We start from the raw sequence: 26,082 nt of genomic DNA on the forward strand, positions 1-26,082 counted from the left end.
ACAAAAGGGAAGCCTTTCATCCTAATGTAATGTGGTAACTCTTTACCCTAAATACTAGCCCAAAACAGTAACCTTTAACTTAAAGGGTTTAAGGCTTTGCTGCTGTTCAGTGAGACCTGGACAGGCTGGGGAGCTGGGCAGTAAGGATCCAGATGAGGTTTAACAAAATCGAGTGTAGAGTCTTGCATCTAGGAGGAATAATTGCATGCACCAGTACAGGTTGGGGGATGAGCTGCTGGAGAGGAGCTGTGCGGAGAGGGACCTGGGTGTCCTGGTGGACGACAGGTCGGCCATGAGCCAGCAGTGTGCCGTTGTGGCCAAGAGGGCCAATGGCTTTCCTGGGGTGCATTTCAAAGAGCGTGGCCAGCAGGTCGAGGGAGGTGATCCTCCCCTTCTGCTCTGCCCTGGTGAGGCCTCATCTGGAGTAGTGCCTCGTAAGGGGACAGGCATCTCTGTGCTGGACGGACGGAGGAGCATCTCTGTGCCTTGTGAGGGGACGAGCTGCTCTCTGCCGGACGGACGGAGGAGCATCTCTGTGCCTCGTGAAGGGACGAGCATCTCTGTGCCTCGTGAGGGGATGATCATCTCTGTGCTGGACGGACAGAGGAGCATCTCTGTGCCTCGTGAGGGGATGATCATCTCTGTGCTGGACGGACAGAGGAGTTTCTTTGTGCCAGACGGACGGAGGAGCCGCTCTCTGCCGGATGGATGGAGGAGCTTTCCTGTGCCACGTGAGCAGACGAGCATCTCCTCGATGGACGAAGGGATGAGTCCCCACGTGGCTGTTGTCGACGCGGAGCATCCTGCTGCAGGGAGGCCAGCCCAGATCACATTCTGGGAGGATGGCCCCGCCACACGGCGTGACTACGGAATGCCGGAGGTCACCGCCAAAGGTACACGGGCCCGCGGCCGGCACGGCGCCAGCGCGGGGACAGCCTCAGGGCCGCCTCCACGTGGGGTTGGGGACAACGACGACTCTCTGCGTCTGCCGCCTCCCTCCCGCTGCGAGAAAGGAGGAGCCCTGGGAGGCGGCAGCAGCAGAGCATGACCTTGTTTTCCTTTGCCCTGCAGAGCGACTCGCCGTCTGGGACGCGGTGGCCGCCTACATCCAAGAGTGGCTCCTGCTGCGCAAGGTGGGTCGGCGCCTTCTTCCCACTCGGCTGCCTGGAGGGGTGGGGAGCCCCTCGCCTTGGGCCGCAGAACGCAGCAACTCTTCCCCTGTGCCAAGGCGGGGAACTCTGCTCCAAAATGCCTGTAAGGCAGCAGCGTGGTTCCCGCAGCGTGGTGCGACGCATGGTGCGACGTGTCGGGGCTGATCCCAGCCCCTGTGAACCTGTGGCTTCCACGAAGCTGCTGCTGCCCTGGCTGCTGCGCTGTGCTTTGGCAGGGAGAAGGAGAGGAGCAGGCAGCCCTTCCCAAAGCTCTCCCGCTGCCCCGGCCTGAGCTTCTGAACAAGGGGAGGGGGCACGGTGGCACCTAAGGCACAGACCCCGACAGGGCGATCACCAGCTCTTTGTCCGGCCTTAACCCTGCGGCCCTCCCTTCTCTTCCACGCGCGGGATGTCCGAATTCCCACCTTTGGGACCTTGAGCATGGCCTCCCAGCGGGATGAGGCTGAGGATGGAGCCGTGACTGTGCAGTGGCCCGCGTTCCGCTTGGCCAGGAACCTTGTGGGCTGCCGGAACCTGGTGGAGATCGAGGAGCACTTAAGAGGTACAAGGGGGCTTTCACCCTTTCCTGCTGCATAGACAGGAGAAGCGGGGCTCTCGCCTCAGTGCCCAAAAGCAATCCAGTCCCTCCTCTGTGCCCGTCCCAGTGTAGGGCTGTCCTGGCCGGCAACTGCAACGACTCACACTAGGGAAGCAGCGGTCGAAACGGACCCTGAGACTCTCTTCTGATTTTCCAGGCCATAAGGGGGTGGAGCCACTCAAATACGCAGAGGTGGCGGTGGCTGCATCGGTGAGGTGGCAGACTGGGAAGGCCTGCATATTGGACAGCCCGTCCCTCGTCTGCCACTGCCCGAGGAAGGGGGAGAACGTTGCCTTTGTCCTGAAGGACGTAGGTGTGCTCCTCATCCAGGGAACCGGCGTCCAGATGAAGTTCTACTACGACTTCCTGGAGAGCATCAATGGCAAAGAGAACCTGGAGAAAGTTGTTCTCAAGGTGAGCTTTCGGTTTCCCCACGGCCCTCGCACTGCCCACACGCGGCTCACCAGGACCCGGCCGGCTGCCCAGCCGTGCGAGTGCTGCGCTGCTGCCGGCTCTCGTGGCCTCGGCTGCTCCAGAGCTCCGCAGAGCCTCAGCCGTGATGGGGACATCCCCCATCCTCACCGTTGCTCGCCCGCAGGTGCCCTGGCTGCTGGACCTGGTGGTGTCCCGGGTGGCGGCTACAGCCTCCCTGATGTCTTCTGGCCAAGCCGTCATCTTTCCCAGGTGAGTGCGTTTGCGGCTGCAGCCCTGCTTGGTGCGGCTGCTCAGCTCTGCTGCAGGATTGTTGGCTCCTTGGCACCGTGGGCATCCCGCCATGGGGGGCAGGTCACTGTGAGCCGGTGATTGAGCCGGCAGCAAGGGCAGCCGGAGCCCCGGCTCACACCACCTCTTGTTTTGCATAGCTTCAAACGGGAGTTTGCACCCAGACCACCGCTCGGGAGCACCGCTGCCAGCTCTTGGCCGAGACAAGAAAGGTAAAGCAGCTGCTGGCCCTCTCCGTTCCAAACAGGCGACGGGAAATCCCCCATCTGCCATCACCCAAAGAAGGCTCTGACTCGGTGAACCATTCCTAAGTGCCAGCCTGGCGCCGCCTCCCCTCCTGCCCACACGTCGTCCTCATCAAATCCCAGGCGCTGTGTGCCGTGTCCCCACAGTGCCCCCATCCCCAGCGACGGCAGGGGGGCGTCCAGGCCCAGCCCTCCCCCAGGAAGTGAGCTGCCACAAGAGACTGTTGCCTGGCAGGCAGCACCCAGCTCCTCTTTCCAAAGCTGAGCCAGCAATGCAGCCCCCAAGCAGAGCGGCGCCCCTGAGTGGAGGAGCTGGGCACGAGGCACAGGGGGCCTGTGGTCTCTGCGTCCATGAGGGGAGCAGAGCGGCCTCTGGGTGCTTTGGGACAGGGCTGAGCACACTGCAGTTCACAGTCAGTCTCCCCTGACCAGATCTCTCCTTACCCATTGCAGAGTAACGTCCTGAGCTGCCGCCCCCCCCCAGCTGGATCCACGTCACCTTTCTGGTGGAGAAGCTGCCTGAGGAGAAGGCACCAAAGCAAAGGAGCCGTGTCCAGAAGAAGGCCAGGTGAGGCTGTAGCTCAGGGCCAGGATCTGCACCGGGTGTTTCCCCAGGGTCCCGGCTCAGGGTTGCAGGATACGACCCCGAAGCCGTTACCCACTCACAGAGCCCTCCACTCTGTCCTTCCAGGCAGCCGCCAGTTATCCCGGAGGCTTCTCTTGCCAAACCAAATCCTCTGAAGGAGAAGAAGGCAGCAAAATGCTCTGCCAAGAGTGCAGCAATGGCCAAGACGGGTCTGGCACGGGTGGCATGAGCTGCAGGTGGCAAGGAAGCACAGCGCAGCGTGGCAAGCGTGCCTGGAACGCTGGCGCTGCTGCCTGGTGCTACAGGCCTGCGAGGAGCGCAGGGTCATGGGTAGCCATACCGGTTGGCGATAGCCATGTCTTATCTCCTGCTGCACCAGGAACTGCACGGGGCTGATCTTCATCTGCTGGGCCGCCCGCTGCTGCTCCTCCTGGGCCAGCTTCTTCATGCTCTCCCTCTGGGGCCGCTGCTCGGCTGTGATGGGCAGCGACTCCTCCATCACTTGCGGGTATTGCACCGCCACCCGCCTGCGGCCCCACGCAGGGCACAAAGTCCACGGGGTGCCGAGGCTGCTGCTGGTGCAGCGCTGGTGGTGGTGGTGGTGAGTCCCTCCGCAGCGCTGAGCTCCTCTGCGGGACGGGCGCGGGCAGCTTGGCGGCGCCTGCTTGGCAGCACCCTCCTCCTGCACCGTGCTGCCTGGAGATGCGGGCGCTGCCTTGTTTGTGTCACTGTCTTGGGGCTGGAGGGCAGCAGGGCCAGCACTGGCTGAGGATTGGGGCTGCACAGAGGGTGGCTGGCGCAGCGGGCCCACCGCAGTCACCCTCTGCCCCAGCGGGTGCACAGCCTGGATGCATTCCTGCAGGTGCGCGCGCAGCTCGCTGACAGTGCCCGCTTGGCTGCTGCTGGCTCCTGCGCCGGCCCCAGACAGCTCTGCTTGCCATGGCTGTTTGCGGCCTTTTCCCTCTGTTTTTTCCCCCCATGGCGGCAGCTTCATTTTCTTGGCAGGAGCGCTGCTGGTGGGCTGCTCCTGCTGGGAGCTCTCCCCTTTCTGGGGGGTGCCGGCAGGCGCAGGGCGCTTGGCCCCCCGCTTGGTACTGCCCCTGTTCTTCTTTTCTGCCTGAGCCTCCTGGGGCTGCCTTTGCTGCACCTCCTTGGTGGGCTGTGCACTTTGCGCTGAGGGAGGTGCGCTGACAGCCAGGGTGGTCGGCCGTGGGCTGAGCCGGGCGCTCGCTGGTGGCACGACGGGGTGCAGCTCTGGCAGCCCGCACTGCAGCTCAGGCAGGAACCCGGGGCATGGAGGAAGTCCCCAGAAGGGGTCGGTGGGCGTCCCAGAGGCAGCCTGTGTGCTGAGCTCTGTGCTGTCCCCGGGGTTGTCAGGGAGCTCAGCGGTGAAGAATCCTGGGGCAGGGCTGCTGGGGTTCTCATGGGGGACCTCAACAGCTCTTGCCACGCCTGAAAATGCAAAAACATCCCCCAGATGGCGATGAGAGCCTTCTCACACCCACTCTGTGCAAACACACACCTGCAGCTCTGCAGCCCCAAACTCACCATTGATCCAAGAGAGCAAACCCTGGATGTCCGTGATGTCCTCCGGCACATCCGAGCTGCTCGCCACTGCTGGGAACAGCAAGAAAGAATCCCAAAGAGTCAATGCCAGCTCTCCTGTACCATGTTCACAGCAAGGGATCTGGGGTGAACGTTGGGTTCCCATTATAAATAAGGACAGGAGAGGTAACTGTCAATCCCAGGGCTTAAAACCCCAAGCAACAGGCATTGAGAACAGTCCCAGGAAAGAACAGGCAGAAAGCCTAACCAGAAAGACAATGCACCAAACCCAGATGCCTGCTGTGTGCTGTACTTCTCTTGGGTGCTGTGCCACACTCCTGGCTTTCCACATGGCTGTGCTTCAGAGGAAGGCCACTGGCATCAGCTTCTGACAGAAAGGAGACAAAAAAGACATGAAGAGCATCTCTTTGCAGTTCCTTCTTCTCCCCTCCATCACACATTTCCCTGATGTCTTCTGGCTGAGCTGTCGTCTTTCCCAGGTGAGTGCGTTTGCGGCTGCAGCCGTGGTCACAGACGTCAGTGTTTTGCGGTGGCCATCAGGGCTGTTGTTCGGCAGATGGCAGCAGCGATGCACAGCTGGTTGTAAGTCCAGAAGAGGCCGAGTCAGCTCTCTTGGAGGCACAGCTCCGATGCCAAGGGGTCGAGCTGGCTGTCTGTGGAGCGGCAGCTCCTGGCTTTGGATCTCGGCAGAAACTCCTTTCTTCCCGTCTCACGAGAGGCAGCAGGCAGGTGCCCGCCTGTGCCCTGATTTCCATGGGATGCGACGGCATCGCTGCCCAGTTCTGCACACCGAGCTGCAGTTTCTGGTCCCAGGAATGGCGCAGATGGAACCGCGCGCCTGCCTGGCAGCCTCAGGCAGAGCTCTGCTTCTCCTGGGCACCCCGCGCCCTGCTCAGCACGGATAGACCGGCCTCCACATGGGGAGCCCCACGTTGCTCCTCGGCGGCTGGCCCTGCGTGGATCCGGTCCCCTTGTGCGCCGGTGGAATCGCAAGGGAGGCGCTGCGGCTGCGCTCCCCCAGCAGGCTGCTCTCGGAGCTCCGGGACCACAGGGCCAACAGCGGCGTTTGCTGCAGGGCCGGGGCTGCGCGGCGGCACCTGGGCTAGGCCTCGGCCTGTGCCTCGTCTGGCACTGCCCCTCCAGCAGGGGCTTTCACCATGCTCGCCGCGCTGCGCTGTGCTTCCTTGCTGCCTGCAGCTCATGCCACCCGTGCCGGACCCATCTTTGTAGGGAAGGGATGAAGAGAGGCGGAGAAATGACCGCCTCCCCTCAGCGTTCCGACCTGCTGCCACCCCTGGGGTGCGCAGGAGTAAAAGAACTGCCCTGTGCTTTGGTTTTGGCTTCCCTTTGCCACAGCTCTGCCTGCAGCCGTTTTTGCCGGGTCTCAGCCCCCCAACGCCCCATGCCCTCTTCCTCAGCTGCCACCGCCAGCCCCATTTCCCAACATCCCGTCCCGTGTCCATCCCATATCCACACCCCACAGCCCCATCCCCCACTTCACCCCCCAATCCCGCGCCCAACACACCCCGATCCCAAATCTCATTCCCAGTCCCTCATCCCAAACCCACCTGTCACTCTCAATCCCTCGTCCCGGTCATGATCCCGCATCCCTGATCCCAATCCCAATTGCCATCCCCTATGGCAGTAGGGTGCACCGTGAGGCCCCTCCTCCCCCACATCTGGGCCATGCCCCCCCCAGCGCTGCTCCTGATGCCCCCCCACGGTTGAGGTGGGCTGTGGGTACAGGGGATGGTGGGGGCGGATACTGGGGGATGTGGGGCTTCAGAGGGGTTATAGGGCAATAATGGGCTATAGGGGGGCTTCAGGGTGAGATGGGGTGCTGTAGGGGAGCAGTGAGGGGCTACAGTAAGGTTGTAATATGGGGCTGTAGGGGACTTTGGGGGACTCGAGACGCGTTCGAGCCCGGCACGGAGTCACAAGAGCCTTCGGCTCTCGCCGGCTCCAATCATCGGCAGCGCTGTGCTGAGCTGCTGCCCCGCAGCCGCAGTCCCCAAGGGCCGCTTTCCGTCTGCCTGTCCCGATGCGGAGCTCCCGGAGCTGCGTGAAGCCGACGTGGAGCCGCTTCGTGTTGGCCCCGAGGAGGGAAGCCGTGAGGGGGGGTGATTGTTCGGGTGGAGCTGGTTGGGAATGCGGTCATTTCTCCGTTAATTGCTGTGTGTGTTAAATGATTAAATGTTTAGTGTTCGTTTTTCAGCACTTCTGTGTGCAGTCCATTCTGCAGCTCCAGAGACTCCCCCTCACCCCCGTGCCCACCGCCGGGTAATGACGGGGCGGCACAAACCGCCGTGTCATAGGGCTGCAACCACCAGCCCCATTCCTTCCCCCAGAATCCCTTCCCCTCCTGAGCACCGTGTGGGAAATGGTTGCGGTGGGATTCCGGCAGCGCTGGGGCAGCTCAACGTGCAGAAGAGGCTCAGGGGGATCCGGGCACGGCCATTGGTCCCTGCAGAGAGGTGTAGAGAGGCCGGAGCTGGGCTGCACCCAGCGGTGCCAGGCAGCTGGACTGGAGGCTCCCGCTGCAGCACAGCAGGTTTCCCTGTATGTCACCACTGAGCCCCCAGCTCTGGTCAGCACCGCTGGATATTTCTGCCCATGATCACAGTGCGGGAGATGAGTGCATCCTTGTGAAATCCACCAGGCATCCGAAGGCATGAGGTGATGCTGGCATTCCTGAGGTTTTTAATGGGCAGCAGGGGGAACTGGAGGGCTCAGGGCAGTAGCTGGGGTCTCTTGAAGGGACTTTGAGGGGCTGTGGGTTCAGAACTGTATTTTTTCCTTCTGCTTCACACAGAAGGTGGCAGTTCGCCTCAATACTGCGAGGTGGCTGCAGGACCCCCAGCAGCAGAAACATCGGCTCCCCAGAGCCCCGTGTACGGCTATGAGAAGGATAGAGGGTGTAAGAAGCATAGGACATGCACAGGGCTTATGATTGCCGTGACACAGGGAGGACACATTCCTGTATCCTCCTGTATCCTCCTATCTCCTCCTGTATCCTCCTGTATCCTCCTGTATCCTCCTGTATCCTCCTATCTCCTCCTGTATCCTCCTGTGTCCTCCTGTATCCTCCTGTATCCTCCTATCTCCTCCTGTATCCTCCTATCTCCTCCTGTATCCTCCTGTATCCTCCTGTATCCTCCTATCTCCTCCTGTATCCTCCCATGTCCTCCTATGTCCTCCTGTGTCCTTCTGTATCCTCCTGTATCCTCCTATATCCTCCTATGTCCTCCTATCTCCTCCTGTATCCTCCTGTATCCTCCTATATCCTCCTGTATCCTTCTATATCCTTCTATGTCCTCCTGTATCCTCCTGTATCCTCCTATATCCTCCTGTATCCTTCTATATCCTTCTATGTCCTCCTGTATCCTCCTGTATCCTGCTATATCCTCTTGTATCCTCCTATGTCCTCCTATATCCTCCTGTGTCCTCCTGTATCTTCCTGTATCCTCCTATATCCTCCCATATCCTTCTATGTTCTCCTGTATCCTCCTGTATCCTGCTATATCCTCCTGTATCCTCCTATATCCTCCTGTATCCTTCTATATCCTTCTATGTCCTCCTGTATCCTCCTGTATCCTGCTATATCCTCTTGTATCCTCCTATGTCCTCCTATATCCTCCTGTGTCCTCCTGTATCTTCCTGTATCCTCCTATATCCTCCTATATCCTTCTATGTTCTCCTGTATCCTCCTGTATCCTGCTATATCCTCCTGTATCCTCCTGTATCCTCCTATGTCCTCCTATATCCTTCTATATCCTTCCAGCAGATGGGTTAAAGCCTCCTGAGATCATATGAATGATAAATCCTGCTTGACACACATGATGTCCCTCTATCACAATGTGACCCGCTTAGCGGATGAAGGTGGGGCTGTCAGTGTGGTCTACCTGGACTTCAGTAAAGCCTTTGGCACTGTCCCCCACACCATCCTCGTGGAGAAGCTGGCTGCCCATGGTTTGGATGGGCATACGCTCTGCTGGCTGGATGGCTGAGCCCAAAGAGTTGTGGTCAGTGGAGTTAAACCCAGTGGGCAGCCAGTCATGAGCGGTGTCCCCACAGCTCAGTGCTGGGGCCACTCCTATTTAACATCTTTGTCAGTAATCCTGATGAGGGGATTGAGTTCATCCTCAGTAAGTTTGCAGATGGCACCAAGTTGGGAGGGAGTGTTGATCTGCCAGAGGGGAAAAAGGCGCTGCAGAGGAGCCTGGACAGACTGGTCAGTGGGCTGAAGAAAACTGTATGAGTTTCAATAGGGCCAAGTGTCGGGTCCTGGGGGCTTGTCTCTTTTCACTGGTGACAGGATGAGGGGAAATGGCCTCAAGTTGTGCCAGGAGAATTTAGGCTGGATATCAGAAAAATATCTATAAAGAGAGGGTGGTTAAGCATTGCAACGTAGAGAGAAGGAAGTGGTGTGGGACCACAGCAAGGGCCTTGCACAAGTCCAGGGAGATGACATCAGTTGCCTTCCTGTTGTCCATCAGTGCCAGCACTGCATCACAGAAGGCACCAGGTGGATCAGGCACGGTCTGCCCTTGGTGCAGCCATGCTGGGCCATGCTGGCTGTCCCGGATCACTTCTTCATCTCTCAGCTGCCTTCACACATCTTCTGGGATGATTTGCTCCATGATCTCAGATACCTATGAGGTCGCTGTGACTTGTGCACTGTGCAGGTGTAGCATGGAAACTTCTGACTCTGAAGAGAAGCCAATGTAAATGTATTCTGGGAGAATTAAGCAGAATGTGACACAGCCAGCAGAGTTAAGAGTGGAGCTGGGGAGCTCTCTGGTCTGAGGGGGGTGACGTGCTGGGGCTCTGCAGCACCTAGGCTGGATGTCTTGACACATGTGGAGGCCACTGGGGTGGACCCCTCTGTTCTCTGCTTTGTATGGGGCCGCCTTGCTGTCCAGATGCCCTAGGGCAGCACACTGGGCTTTGGCAGATTCCATGAGGTGCCTGCAGAGAGAGGAACTGCTGAGGGCATGGGAGAGCCCCCTGCTCTCCTTCCTCCCAGCACCACACAGAGCAGTGCTGGAATGAAAAGTGTGGTGGATCCCCTCCCCTCCCACCAGGGACCCAAAGGAGCATTGAGCTGGAAGCACACAGTCTCCTCTGGGCCCAGGCTCAGCCCCACACATGGCTGTGCCTTTCAATGCTGCCAAAGCCCAGGCTTTGGTTGCTCTGTGGCCCCCGGGAGGGAGCGTGACTTTGGGCAACGAGGAACTCGAGATCCCCAGGCTGCCAGGAACGCAGGCTGTCAGAGCCAAGTGGTCTTGGAAGGAAGGGTCCCCACTGCCCCTCTTGCTCTGCTCCGCTTCACTGTCTCGCTGCCACGGTCAGAGCAAGGGGAGGTTCCTGTGATGTGCGTGCGGCTGAGGAGAGATGCAGACACAGCAGGTTTGATGTCAGCCCATCCAGTTTATTATTGCAGACCCCAGGTGTTTCGGGAGGTGGTGGGGAAGACGGGCGATGGAAAAAATGGAATTGAAAGCAACAGAGAGGTTGTCAGCACCACAGCTCCAGTGTGGGTCACAGCTCAGATGTCACTGTGTCGCGGTGGCCATCAGGGCTGTTGTTCGGCCCATGGAAGAGGCCGAGTCAGCTCTCTTGGAGGCACAGCTCCGATGCCAAGGGGTCGAGCTGGCTGTCTGTGGAGCAGCAGCTCCTGGCTTTGGATCTCGGCAGAAACTCCTTTCTTCCCGTCTCATAAGAACAGCCTCAAGTTGCAGCAGGGGAGATTGAGGCTGGACGTCAGGAAATAGTGCTGCAATGCAATGCAATGGGCTGCACTGTGAGCGGCAGGGCCACTGACCCTGCACGCGTTCAAGGAACAGTGAGGTGTCGTGTGGGGGGACACGGATCATAGGGAGCTGTGGGCGATTCCGACCTTGGTGCGACTCTGTGGTTCTGGGTGGGGGAATGAGGGGGGGCACTGAAAGGAGGATCAGAACGGGGGGACAGGAGGGGTGGGACGGGGGGGGTGGGGGGGAGAAGGGACCTTCATGGTAAGAATAGGGGGACACCCTGGGAGGGGGAAAGGTCAGGTTATGGGGTGCACCACGACCCCACTTCCCCCCCATGTGACCCCACATCCCCCATGGCCCCCCACATGCCCATGTCCCACCCATGACCCCCCCATGCTCCTCCCATATCCCCCTGTCCCCCCCTACATCCCCCCATGTCCCCTATATGCCCCTGTCCCCCCCCACATCCCCATGTCCCCCCGATGTCCCCCTATATTCCCCTGCCCCCCCATCCCCCTTATCTCCCCCCCATGTCCCCCTATATCCCCTTGCCCCCCCCACATCGCCCCGTCCTCCCCGCATCCCCCCATCTCCCCCCCATGTCCCCCTAAATCCCCTTGTCCCCCCACATCGCCCCCTATCCTCCCCCAACCCCTGTCCCCCCATCTCCCCCCACATCCTCTTATGTGCCCCTGTACCCCCACATCCCCCTGTCCCCCCCATATCTCCCCCATGTCCCCCTGTCCTCCACCTCTCCCCCATGTCCCCCACCTCCCCCGTCCCCCAACCCCCCATAACCCCCTGTCCCCCCACACACCTTATATCCCCCTGTCTCCCCTGTCCCCCCATGTCCCCCCCACTCCTCCCTGCCCTCCCACATCCCCCTGTCCCCACACATACCCCTGTCCCCCCCAAGCCCTGCACATGCCCTGCACATCCCCCCCACATCCCCCCATGCCCCATATATCCCTTCATCTCTCCCCATCCCCCAACATCCTCCCATGCCCCCCACATTCCCCCCACATCGCCATATCCCCCCCGTATAATCAATGGATATCAAGATGTTACAATCACAAAATAAACAAGAGAGTTAGGCAAAGTGGACTATGATAACAAAAGAGAATAAATGGAAGGCTTACCCTTATGCTGGGCTCACCACAAAGCACCAAGAGAGGTGACCTCCAGAAGAGATCCTTCCCCACTGGGAGCCAGCTCTTAAATAGGTCTAGGAGGGGTGCAGCCTGCCTCCACCCCTTCTGGCAGCACAGGTGAATTGCCTTCACCTGTGCTCCTCTGGCTGACTCATGGCTCACCTCAGGTGATCAATCAGAGGTTCAGGCCATGACTCAGCAGTTCCCATACACTCCACCCCTTCACGGCGTGAACCAATGATCAGGTTAACTAAAGGGTAAGCTTTCCTTAATACGGAGATCCGGAATATCACGACACTTATACAATTTTATCGTGACGTGTGTTGGTACAATTCGAGTGATGATCAGTGCATGTCCATACTCTTCTATGGGCCAGTGCTCGATGATGTGACTGGAGGCATGAGGTCCTGAGGTGCAGGTCCGTTCTATGTTCCATCAGTCCCATGCAGACCATCACCGGGTGTTGTACGTGATCTGACAGCAACACTGGAACGCTAGATGGCATTTTGTTCCTTCCGGTGGTCCTGAAGGCTCACAGACTCATGGGGAGTAATACAGATGTTACACAGGTACCAGGAGGGGAAGGTCTGCTCTCCAGGGCAAGATACAGGCCATATTTCTATCCTGGGTCAACACTTCCGCCTGTACTGGGGCACGTCCTGGCCGCCTGTACCACACCTTCTGGCCGGATATCTGCGGCTGCATAACGATATCAGGCACCAAAGGAGGTGTCCTGATCTGCCACAGGGACACGATGGGGGTCCCTTTAGCAATAAAGATCGGAGTGTTGACCACAATATCAGTAGGCCATGTACCTGTTACTGGAGGGACTGCTGAGCCTCCCACCTCCAGTAGTCTCCCCCAAGGTGCAAGTAGGCCGCACCACTTGGGTCCTACTTGCACCTTCCAGGGCCATTTTATTTTATGGGTACCCGGATCTAAATTTTCAGGGGCAGGGAGCAGAAGATTATTTTCATTACCAATCTGGGGTCTTACATGATGATCATTGCCCCTAATTTGGATCCTAAGCGGGGTGGCCCATGTCATCTGCAACATTCTCAGGGCACTGGCTCTGCCATCTCGAGGTCTTTCATTCAGGTCCCGCAGGGTTTCATACAGTCTTTACGTCCACCCCTGCAAGGACTGGGAATCTGCCTTCAGGGCAGCCTTAAGAATACGTTACAACATTCGATGAGGCCTGCCCCCGTTGGATTATATGGCAGGTGGAATTGCCATTCCATGTTATTTTCTTCTGCCCAGCGCTGTATCGTTGCACCAGTAAAATGAGTCCCTTGGTCGCTCTCCATGACTTGAGGTGTCCCATAGGCAGACATCAGTTTAGTGAGTGCCTTGATGGTATATGCCTGGTTTGCTTTTGGTACTGGATAGGCCTGCAGTAGCCCACTTGCAGTGTCGACACAGGTCAGGGCGTATCTTGCCCCTTCGGAACGAGGAAGGGGCCCGATGTAATCGACCTGCCATCGCTGGAGAGGATTGTGTCCCCTAGCAAGATGGGCTGTTGTTTCGGGCAACGATCTCGGTCTCATCTTGGAGCAAGCGTCGCAATCCTGGCATGCCTGGATGATATCAGATAGTTGTATGGGCAGTCCCCATGCTTTAGCAGCTGCCCACATTGTCTTTTGTCCAGCATGCCGTAGCTTCTGATGTAACCAGCGGGCGATGTTCTCAGATGGTGAATTCTCAATCCATCGAACTCGGGCCAGTGTGTCGGCTTCATCGTTTCCCGGTGACTGTAGGGGCTGATGACCAGAAACATGGTAGACACGTACAGACCTGTGTTTGACCGTATTCCATATGTCTAACCACATGTCTTTGCCCCAGATCGGTCGGGCATGGATAGTCCATTCCTGGGTGGCCCACTGTGGAATCCAAAGAGTGAGCCCCCGGTACACAGCCCAACTATCTGTGCAGATGTTCAGGATACCATCACCGGGTTCCTTGGTTATAACCATCCACACGGCTCGCAGTTCTGCCCATTGGCTGCTCTGAGCATCCCCCTCATCGAACCAGATTGTCTCGGTGGAAGGATGGTACGCTATTGCTCTCCACTTGCTTGGGTTGCCCTTGCTGGACCCATCTGTGTACCAGGCATCTTCAGGGATAGGATATTTTCCCTCCTGAACGGGACTCTTCTCTGGTGGAGCGACCAGTATTTCTTTTGGTGCATCACTGTGATACGTCACTGGGCCTAGGATCTTCTGGAGTTCTTCTTTCAAGGGTGATGAAGACAGACTGCTCCTTTGGCTGAGATAGGCGACCCATCGTGCCACTGTTTGTGCTTGGGCCACCCCTGTCTTAGGAAGGTGGGTCAGATCTTTCACCCACCCCTGAATTGGCAGAGTGGTCTTGACTATAACTGCAGCTGTTTGAGTTATTGGCTCTACTGCCTGTAATGCCAAATAGGCAGCCAATAACTGTTTTTCAATCATACTGTATCTTTCTTCTGCTCCGTGCCAAACCTGAGACCAGAAACCAATGGGGGTCCAAACAGAGCTCTGGCATTGCCACAGGCCCCAACCAAAGCCGTGTTGAGTAACATGAACGTCCAACTCGGCTGGGAGGGTAGGATCGAATATACCCAATGCCTGGGCTTGTTTAACTGCCAGTTTTGCTTGTTGGAAAGCATCCTGTTTGGTTTTCCCCCAGTCCCATAGCTGCCCCTTTTTTGTGAGTCCGTATAGTGGCCTTAGCAGCTGCGCTAGGTGAGGTATAAAGGAACGCCAGTAACCCAATATACCTAGAAACTCTTGCAGCTGCTTTGATGTTGTAGGGACTGGGAACGCCTGAACCTTATCTATGACAGCACTGGGTAGCACTTTGGTCTTTCCTGACCAAACCACCCCCAGGAATCGTACGGACAGGCCTGGACCTTGCACCTTTGGGGGATTTATAGCCCATCCCCTCTGTTGTAAATAGGCGGTTAATGAATCTGCTGCCTGTCCTACTGCCTCCAGTGAGTCGGATGTCAACAGGAGATCATCAATATAATGATATAGGTTAACATCATCAGGTTTTCTCCAATCAGCCAGGTCACACGCCACTAGATTGTGACAATACGTTGGTGAATGCACGTACCCCTGTGGCAGGACTTGAAAGGTCCACTGCCTGCCTCCCCACGTAAACGCAAACTGATCTTGCGATTCCTCAGCAATTTGGATACTGAAGAATGCATTTGCTAGATCTAGGACACAATGATAGGTTTTTATCTCCCTACTCAATGTGTCCATTAGGGAGGCAATATTGGGTACGGCCGCATGAATAGGCGGCGTGACCTTATTTAATTCTCTGTAATCTACTGTCACTCTCCATGTGCCATCCGACTTTCATACTGGCCATATGGGGGAGTTATATGGGCTGTGTGCAGGTCTTATAACACCCGCTTTTTCTAATTCCTGCACCGTTCTCGATATTTCATCTTGCCCACCCGGGAGTCTATACTGTCTGACATTAGTAATCCAGCACGGTTTCGGCAGGCAAACAGGCCCATGTTTCGCATGGCCTCTTAATATTGCCTGCATGGCCCAGATACTGATACATTTCTGTCGAAGCCTGAACTCTCCCACGGTTGTTTGGAGAGCCAGACCCCATAGAATATCTATGCCCAGGATGTATTCTTGGACTGGGGCAATAGACACCTTGTACTCCCGGGGTGGGAGACGCCCAACTCCCAATTTTAACCGTATTTGGGTGACAGGAATAGTCTGTCCCCCAAAACCACCAATCATCACTCTATCGCCATCAAATTTTCCCGGATCTCCATAGATAATTGATGTTTCTGCTCCCGTGTCTACCAATGCCATTACTCTCTGAATATTTTTTCGGGACCAATGAATCGTTAACTCTACATAGGGCCTCCGGTCCCGTCTGGAGGCCCTACGGGGACTAACATCCCTTGTCACTCCATGAATTGGGCTAGGGCCAATTCTTTTGCTTCTGATGGCTCAGGCATTGTGGCCCGAGACACCTGAGGTGGCTTCTTTTTTCTGTTTGGAATAATAAAATCTTCTAGGTTCCATGTTGTTGTTGGAACCCTCTCTATAGCTCTTACCCTTGATTTCTTAGGGTAGCTCTGGAATTTTTGATTGTCCTTTAGTTGTCTCCAGAGCTGGAGAAGGACATGGTCGGGCTGGCGGTCGATCTTAGCAAATTGGACCCCAGCCCGAATTAAATCATTAAATATTTGTTTTCGGGATACCCTTATGGGTCCCGATGGAGGAGCTCGAGTAGCCGGCATTCTGGTTTTACTTACCGGCAGGACCTCTGCTTCTTCCAAAAACCAAATATTGCACCTAGTCTGCAGGCGTTCTGTTTCTCCCAAGTCGGCAACTAACTGGGCAGCCTGCTGGACTACGGCTTCTGACGCTACAGGGGGATTTAATATGGAGACTAGGGTGCCGTAGAGATGGGAGGGAGCTTGCTGTAAAATTAAATCTCTCATCCCTGCTGAAAATTTAACCATATCAGGGCCATCAAATGTCTCTTCATAGATAGCCTCTCTTACACCCAGTTCGCGGATATAGTTTTGAAGGTCCTCCATGGAGGACCACATGCAGGTATGTAAAGGTATATCCGATTTATTCAGCCATACCATACGGCAGGCTGCCATTAACCATTCTAGTATGGAATAGTTTTAATCACAATATTGATTACCCATGTATAATCTCTGTCTGAGAGCAGGATGGACAGTCATGGTGGCCAACTTGGCTATTTCTGGGCCATTCACCAAGACACTTTCTGCCCCAGAATCCCACAGTCTCAATAAACAAGCTGGCACACTTTCTCTAGGCTTCTGCTGAAATCGCTGCACTAAGTCCACCAATTCTGTTGCCGTGTATAGCCGGGCTGTTACATGTAAATGAGTCTGGGCAGGGGGCCACTGATCAGGTGGCACCCCTGCTGGTCTGTCCTGTACTTTTTTTGTTTTCTGGGTTACAACAGGACGGATTTCCAGGGGATCAGTCAGAATAGGACATTCAAGGTCTGATTTGGATTTCTTGTTCTCCTGATCAACAAAGTCTGTTGATTCAGGAGTCTGGTCATCATTTATTGAAATGTTACGAATTTGGCCTACGGGAAGATGTAGAATTGGCTTCTTCCCTGTTAGAACGCCAAGTTCGTGCTCTAGCTTTTCAACGCGGTCTTTCAAAAGCTGATTTTTCGTTTCTAAAGTATTATTTCTTAAGTCCGCATGATTTAAGGCGCTTAATAATGGCCATGCCACCATGGAGGCAGCCAGTTGTCTTTCTTTAGTAATAAGGACATCCTTGCCAAGTCCTTGAAAATAGTCCGCCATGCGATATGGGGAGATATTGCCCATAACGCGTAAGGGACCCCATTTTTCAATGATAGTAGCTAACTCATAATAGGGCGATCCCTCAAATCCTGGGATCTGCCCTGGAATCATTTTCTCTAGAGGAGTATTGTTCTCCCCCTTGACCCATTTATAGAAATTCCATAAAAAAGACATGATGTTAATTTCAGTATATTTGGCCTGCCTGGCTCGCCAAGTGTATAATCAAGATGCTATAATTGCAATATAGTTGTTTAATCAACAGATATCAAGATGTTGTAATCACAATATAATCGAGAGAATCAAGCAAGGTAGACAATGATCACAAAGAGAATAAGCGGAAGAGCTTACCCTTCGGCTGAGCTCACCAGAAGACACCAAGAGAGAGGATCTCCAGAAGAGATCCTTCCCCACTGGGAGCCAGCTCTTAAATAGGTCGAGGAGGGGTGGAGCCAGGCTCCACCCCTTCCGGCAGCACAGCTGAATTGCCTTCACCTGTGCTCCTCTGGCTGACTCATGGCTCGCCTCAGGTGATTAATCAGAGGTTGAGGCCGTGACTCAGCAGTTCCCATACAGGTATCTACCGTGGTGAGGTTTCGTCTGTAAGGAAAACACAAACATATCCTCTGCCCCAAATTAGTACAGGATCAGGACCATAAATTTTACCGTCCATTGGATTTCTCCAATATACCATTGGTTTATCTCTTGTTTTATTACTCCAATGTCTATCCGCAGCCGATTTTCCGTCATTATCCAATGTTTAAAAATTTAAAACAAATAATGAATGTGATAACATAGAGAACGGAGTATCTTTAATTCCCCATGTCCCCCTTTTTATTTTCTTTAGTTGAGTTTTCAATTAATGATTAAATTTTTCTACTATGCCTTGGCCTTCTGGATTATATGGAATTCCAGTTTTATGGTGAATTTTAAAATGCCGACAAAAGGTTGCAAAACCGCTACTTACATAAGCTGGCCCGTTATCAGTTTTTAATGATTTCGGTGTTCCCATAATGCTAAAACAATGCAAAAGATGGTTGCATAAGCAAAGCATCTACTCCAGGCGGGGGAGGCATTCGCCCTGCTCGAAAGGCAGGTAAAACAGCAAGGGGATCTGATCGACTATCTGTTGTGTCTGCACAGCAGCATCAGCAGCCTGTAACGCTGGGAGTACAGCCGCTAAGTCCTTATGGTGATATTCAGCAGCCTCTTTTTCTAATTCTCCCCAATCATCAGGGGGTAAAATATCCTCTGTTATGTTAGTGCCAGGAGGTTTACAAGGTGGCAAGTCGTTTGCTAATTTACAAATCAAAGGTTGCTCATATTGGGGAAGGAAGGGTGGGGGTGCCGATGGCATAGACGAAGGGATATGATCAAGAGATTTTGATCGCGACAAGGCAGGATATAACTTTTCTGTTGAGCGAGTGGTCCGCTGCCACTTCTCATCTCCCGTGTCTCCTCTGAGACATTCTTTTATTAGAGTCCAAAGCATAAAGGTATCAATAGGTACCTTCTCAGGACCATGCACAGCATAATAGCCCTGGAGTCTTTCACCCACTTTATTCCAAGTTTCAATATTAATAGTTCCATCCCTGGGAAACCAGGGGCATACTTCCTCTATAAAATCTAAAAAACGACTAATCTGACCCCGAGTCACTTTTATTCCTCGGGCAACTAATAACGATTTCAGCATTGCAGCAAAAATACCTCTTTCTGTACTTGCAGCTTGCCCCATAATGCTATGATTTATCAATCTGTCCGATTCCCTAGTCCTTACCTCCCTAAATTAACTTACCAACTGTGGCTCATGGGAGGAAGCGACGCCTTTGTCGTTTGGAGACCGAGAGTTCCCGGGTTTCGGCACCAAATGACGGAGACCAGCTCAAGACGCCTGGGACAGACGGGCTTAGGCTCTGGTGGCACATAAGCAAAGTTTATTGTTGTTACAAGCATTTTATATCTTTTTGCTATGCGAGTATACAATACCTAAATCAGATAACATTCATGCAGCTGACAGCAATACATCATTACTTAATTAGCTCTTTTGGATTATGATCAGTACAGTGATCAAAAGGTGTTCTATTCACAGAACATGTTCTGCTCTTGGTCACGGAACGAAGAAGCTGTAACTTATGCTTGCCAGTTTCACATGACAGTCCTTCCCTTTCAGGAGGGGCCGCATGGTTTCCCTGTTTGACCCTTTCAGGCCAGCCAGGTCTGTTTTGCTTAACAGTCTTCCTCATATAGACAGGGTTCCAACAACAACATGGAACCTAGAAGATTTTATTGTTCCAAATAGGAAAAAAAAGCCACCTCAGGTGTCTCAGGCCACAATGCCTGAGCCGTCGGAAGCAAAAGAATTGGCCCCAGCACAATTCATGGAGTGACAAGGGATGTTAGTCCCCGTAGGGCCTCCAGACGGGGCAGACCCAGTGCCCTGAGAATGTTGCAGACGACATGGGCCACCCCGCTTAGGATCCAAATTATGGGCACTGATCATCAGGTAAGACCCCAGATTGGTAATGAAAATAATCTTCTGCTCCCTGCCCCTGAAAATTTAGATCCAGGTACCCATAAAATAAAATGGCCCTGGAAGGTGCAAGTAGGACCCAAGTGGTGTGGCCTACTTGCACCTTGGGGGAGACTATTGGAGGTGGGAGGCTCAGCAGTCCCTCCAGTAACAGGTACATGGCCTACTGATATTGTGGTCAACACTCCGATCTTTATTGCTAAAGGGACCCCCATCGTGTCCCTGTGGCAGATCAGGACACCTCCTTTGGTGCCTGATATCGTTATGCAGCCGCAGATATCCGGCCAGAAGGTGTGGTACAGGCGGCCAGGACGTGCCCCAGTACAGGCGGAAGTGTTGACCCAGGATAGAAATACGGCCTGTATCTTGCCCTGGAGAGCAGACCTTCCCCTCCTGGTACCTCTGAAACATCTGTATTACTCCCCGTGAGTCTGTGAGCCTTCAGGACCACCGGAAGGAACAAAATGCCATCTAGCGTTCCAGTGTTGCTGTCAGATCACGTACAACACCCGGTGATGGTCTGCATGGGACTGATGGAACATAGAATGGACCTGCACCTCAGGACCTCATGCCTCCAGTCACATCATCGAGCACTGGCCCATAGAAGAACATGGACATTCACTAATCATCATTTGTCTTGAACTGTACCAACACACGTCGCGATAAAATTGTATAAGTGTCGCGATATACTGGATCTCCGTATTAGGGAAAGCTTACCCTTTAGTTAACCTGATCATTGGTTCACGCCGTGAAGGGGTGGAGTGTATGGGAACTGCTGAGTCACGGCCTCAACCTCTGATTGATCACCTGAGGCGAGCCATAAGTCAGCCAGAGGAGCACAGGTGAAGGCAATTCACCTGTGCTGCCGGAAGGGGTGGAGCCTGGCTCCACCCCTCCTAGACCTATTTAAGAGCTGGCTACCAGAGGGGAAGGATCTCTTCTGGAGATCCCCTCTCTTGGTGTCTTCTGGTGAGCTCAGCCGAAGGGTAAGCTCTTCCACTTATTCTCTTTGTGATCATTGTCTACCTTGCTTGATTCTCTCGATTATATTGTGATTACAACATCTTGATATCTGTTGATTAAACAACTATATTGCAATTATAGCATCTTGATTATACAATACCGGAGAGATACGTCCGTCATGCCCAAAACCAAAATGGGAAAACTGCGAAGGAAGATTCAGAGACTGACTCTAGCCCAGAAGTGGGAAAGAAAGATGCAAGAGAGAATATGACTTGTGGCCTTGATCCTTAGTACTTGTGGATTCTACAGCACAGCTGTAAAGTAGAAGCATATTGGGTATTTGTACCCAATCCTCCTATCATTCATCCAGTAACACGGGATGAACCTGTGGACATTCCGGTTTACAACAATCAAACAATGTTTATGGGGCAATATTCAGATGGACACATAATAGAGTTCTCTGTGCGTTTTAATTATTCTGGAAAGGTTGATGGTATGCCTATATGTTTTCAGATGAATCAAACACAATCCCTGTGTGAGAAAGTGGTAGTGCAGCAAGATTGGGATACCAATGTTTCAACAGGAATTCATTGGGCTCTGAATTTTCTCTATATAGATTTAGCTAATGGGACAAGAGGTTCTGGAATGCCTCCCTTAAATTTTCCTTTATGTCAAAGCACAATCACTCCAAAAACAGAATTTGCACCTTTATGGAGAGCATGTCGAGCCAAAGAAACGGTGTGCATTAATTCCACTATATGTGATTGGAATATGATAGGAAATCAAGGGTGACCAATTAATTTGGTCTCAGGAATTTGGACAAAAAACAATCATACGTTCTATTCTAATTTATGGAAAGCAGTCGCAGCCATGGAAAAAATCAAAGCAAAACGATTAAACTTGACATGGATTCAGATAAACAATAAATGGGCAATGACTGCAGAGAGTTATACAACTGAATTTTATATGCGAGCTTGTGTTCCAGAACCTTATGCCTTTTTAAGCGGACCGCTAAATATTGTAAATAACACAGTAAACTGTACTGATTGTATAATCTCTAATTGTCTTAATAGTAGCAGTAGTTCCTTCTTGTTAGTAAAGCAACCTGATTACATCTATCTTCCTGTAAATTTGACACATTATTGGTATGCTGACAAGGGAATGGAAATTCTCCAAGAAACTTCTTTGCAATTAATACAGAGATCTAAGCAAATGGTCGGATTAATAATAGCCAGAATAGCTGCACTCATTGCTGCCATAGCAGTAACTACAGTTGCTTCTATTTCTTTAACAACTAGTATTCAGACAGCAGCTTATGTTAATGAATTATCAATTAATGTATCTGAAGCGTTACAAAATCAAGCTACTTGGGATGAAAAGATTAAACTGCATCTCAATTCCTTAAAGGATACAGTAGACATCCTGGGAAGACAGTTACAAATTATAGCTACTCGTGAATCTCTCGTGTCATGCAGAATACCGAGCTATCTGTGTGACTCTTGTTGAATACAATAATACCAAATTCTCTTGGAACAAAATACAAGATCATCTTCAAGGCATATGGAATAATGCGAACACGTCATTAGATCTTAGGGAATTGAGACAGCACATTCACGATATGATACAGTCGCACCATATAGATCTTTCAGTAGCAACTCAAACTACTACATTTATAAGCGCTCTAAAATCTGCATTTCCATCCTTCAAATCATTTAGAAATGGAATTTATGGGCTGACAGTCATTGCCATAATGATAATAATAGGAATTCTTACTTGTCCATGCTTGATGAAAATGATAACAAATAGATTCCAAAATTTGCGTATAAATCTTAAAAAATTGGAAATGGAAAACACAAAAAACAAACCACCACCACCCCTGGTCTAATAAAATAGAAAAGGGTGGAATGAGGAAGACTGTTAAGCAAAACAGACCTGGCTGGCCTGAAAGGGTCAAACAGGGAAACCATGCGGCCCCTCCTGAAAGGGAAAGACTGTCATGTGAAATTGGCAAGCATAAGTTACAGCTTCTTTGTTCCATGACCAAGAGCAGAGCATGTTCTGTGAATAGAACACCTTTTGATCACTGTACTGATCATAATCCAAAAGAGCTAATTAAGTAATGATGTATTGCTGTCAGCTGCATGAATGTTATCTGATTTAGGTATTGTATACTCGCATAGCAAAAAGATATAAAATGCTTGTAACAACAATAAACTTTGCTTATGTGCCACCAGAGCCTAAGCCCGTCTGTCCCAGGCATCTTGAGCTGGTCTCCGTCATCTATAACCCTCACCCTTGATTTCTTAGGGTAGCTCTGGAATTTTTGATTGTCCTTTAGTTGTCTCCAGAGCTGGAGAAGGACATGGTTGGGCTGGCGGTCAATCTTAGCAAATTGGACCCCAGCCCGAATTAAATCATTAAATATTTGTTTTTGGGATACCCTTATGGGTCCCGATGGAGGAGCTCGAGTAGCCGGCATTCTGGTTTTACTTACCGGCAGGACCTCTGCTTCTTCCAAAAACCAAATATTGCACCTAGTCTGCAGGCGTTCTGTTTCTCCCAAGTCGGCAACTAACTGGGCAGCCTGCTGGACTACGGCTTCTGACGCTACAGGGGGATTTAATATGGAGACTAGGGTGCCGTAGAGATGGGAGGGAGCTTGCTGTAAAATTAAATCTCTCATCCCTGCTGAAAATTTAACCATATCAGGGCCATCAAATGTCTCTTCATAGATAGCCTCTCTTACACCCAGTTCGCGGATATAGTTTTGAAGGTCCTCCATGGAGGACCACATGCAGGTATGTAAAGGTATATCCGATTTATTCAGCCATACCATACGGCAGGCTGCCATTAACCATTCTAGTATGGAATAGTTTTAATCACAATATTGATTACCCATGTATAATCTCTGTCTGAGAGCAGGATGGACAGTCATGGTGGCCAACTTGGCTATTTCTGGGCCATTCACCAAGACACTTTCTGCCCCAGAATCCCACAGTCTCAATAAACAAGCTGGCACACTTTCTCTAGGCTTCTGCTGAAATCGCTGCACTAAGTCCACCAATTCTGTTGCCGTGTATAGCCGGGCTGTTACATGTAAATGAGTCTGGGCAGGGGGCCACTGATCAGGTGGCACCCCTGCTGGTCTGTCCTGTACTTTTTTTGTTTTCTGGGTTACGACAGGATGGACTTCCAGTGGATCGGTCAGAATTGGACATTCAAGGTCTGATTTGGATTTCTTGTTTTCGTGATCAACAAAGTCTGTTGATTCAGGAGTCTGGTCATCATTTATTGAAATGTTACGAATTTGGCCTACGGGAAGATGTAGAATTGGCTTCTTCCTGTTAAAACACCAAGTTCGTGCTCCAGCTTTTCAATGCGGTCTTTCAAAAGCTGATTTTCCGTTTCTAAAGTATTATTTCTTAAGTCCACATGATTTAAGGCGCTTAATAATGGCCATGCCACCATGGAGGCAGCCAGTTGTCTTTCTTTAGTAATAAGGACATCCTTGCCAAGTCCTTGAAAATAGTCCGCCATGCGATATGGGGAGATATTGCCCATAACGTGTAAGGGACACCATTTTTCAATGATAGCAGCTAACTCACAGTAGGGCAATCCCTCAAATCCTGGGATCTGCCCTGGAATTATTTTCTCTAGAGGAGTATTGTTCTCCCCCTTGGCCCATTTATAGAAATTCCAAAGAAAAGACATGATGTTAATTTTAGTATATTTGGCCTGCCTGGCTCGCCAAGTGTATAATCAATAGATATCAAGATGTTACAATCACAAAATAAACAAGAGAGTTAGGCAAAGTGGACTATGACAACAAGAGAGAATAAATGGAAGGCTTACCCTTATGCTGAGCTCACCACAAAACACCAGAAGGAGGGATCTCCAGAAGAGATCCTTCCTCCCTGGTAGCCAGCCCTTAAATGGGTCTAGGAGGGCTGGAGCCTGGCTCCACCCCTTCCGGCAGCACAGCTGAATTGCCTTCACCTGTGCTCCTCTGGCTGACTCGTGGCTCACCTCAGGTGATCAATCAGAGATTCAGGCCGTGACTCAGCAGTTCCCATACACTTATTAATGGTACTGAAGTTAGAATTCCGCAGGTTAAAGAAGAAGGAGAAGGAGAAGGGGAAGGGGAAGAGGAAGAGGAAGGGGAAAAAGGAAGGGGAAAGGGAAGCGGAAGGGGATGTCAGTCTTGCCCAGACTCAGTCACAGCCCATCAGCTGTGCTATGTTTAATGCTCTACTGAGGCTATATGGACCTGGGGAAGGTCACACATTTTGGCCTCTGATTTATTAAGATCTGAACTGAAAGGTCCAGCCAGAAAGAAATGACGTATTCTAACACGTGTGTCGATCAAGTCATGTCTCAGTAACCTGGTCAGTCACCTCTCAGTTCAGACAACGCAAAGCGTTCTTGTTTTTATCCCAGCCAACGTTGCAATGCTCAAATATTAAAAACTCCATTTGGATGTGGTGTCCAAGAGTGAGCAGAAAGCAAACGTGCCTGGGAAGGGGCAAACAAACAACCTCTGTATGTATTAACCCCCAAGTTTTCAAGAGAAAAAACAGCTCAAAAATTCAGAGATGCCGACATGCTCCACAGCACTGTGAGCGCAAATGGGTTGTTGTGATCCTGAGCCCCATGATTGCTCCAGAATTATAGTTCTGCATCATTATCCTTTCATTCATTCTAAATGCTACAATTTCTCTGAGTCTGGGTTTTTTTCCCCCAGTTTTTCCATAATGAATTTTAGAACCAAACGGTTTCAGACTACAGCACTTACAGAGTTGGTGGACGTGGGGAAAAACAACAGGGATTTGTGCTGAGATCTTGAACAGAGCATCCATCCTTCCCTAAGTTGTTCACACTCAGTTTTCTCAGTGCTGAAGGACAGTGGGAGTGTCGCAAAGTTGGTTCCCTTTGCAGCAGAAATCCACGCACAGATCTGATGCTGTTCTCAGATCTGCGTATTGCCATCATTTCCATCTGCAAGCTGGCATTTGCCAGCGCTCAGACTCGCGTTTCAGGCTCCCAAGGCTTCACAGTGATGAGGCTATCAAGGAGTCTGTTCAGCTCTTTGATGACTCACTCACAATTACATCTTTGCACAACTCCAGGATTTTCAGTCCTGTCTTTAAGGGATTTGAAATGAAGCTGAGATCATCTGCTGCTCTCAGTTGTGCTCCAGACAACCACAGCTGCTTGCAGCAGGAGGTCTGTGAATGGATTCTGTTCTACGTTTGCTTTTTTTCTGGTGGGAACACCCAAGAAGCAGATGCTCACTTCTGCTGAGGTATGTCAGCAGAGGACTCTTTCCACATAAGTGATTTCTGCTTGGTTGGTGCTTAGTTTGAAAATCACATCTTTAACGGAACCCTTGTCAATTTTTCCATTTAAAAGCCATGGATGCAAACACGGCAGTGTGCAGTATGCTTATTTTCAATTATACTGGGGACAAACGATCCCAAGTGACTTTAGCAGCTCCTTTCTTCC

The sequence above is a fragment of the Tetrao urogallus genome (genome assembly GCF_951394365.1).
Source record: "Tetrao urogallus genome assembly, chromosome: 34".
Classification (NCBI taxonomy): Eukaryota; Metazoa; Chordata; class Aves; order Galliformes; family Phasianidae; genus Tetrao; species Tetrao urogallus.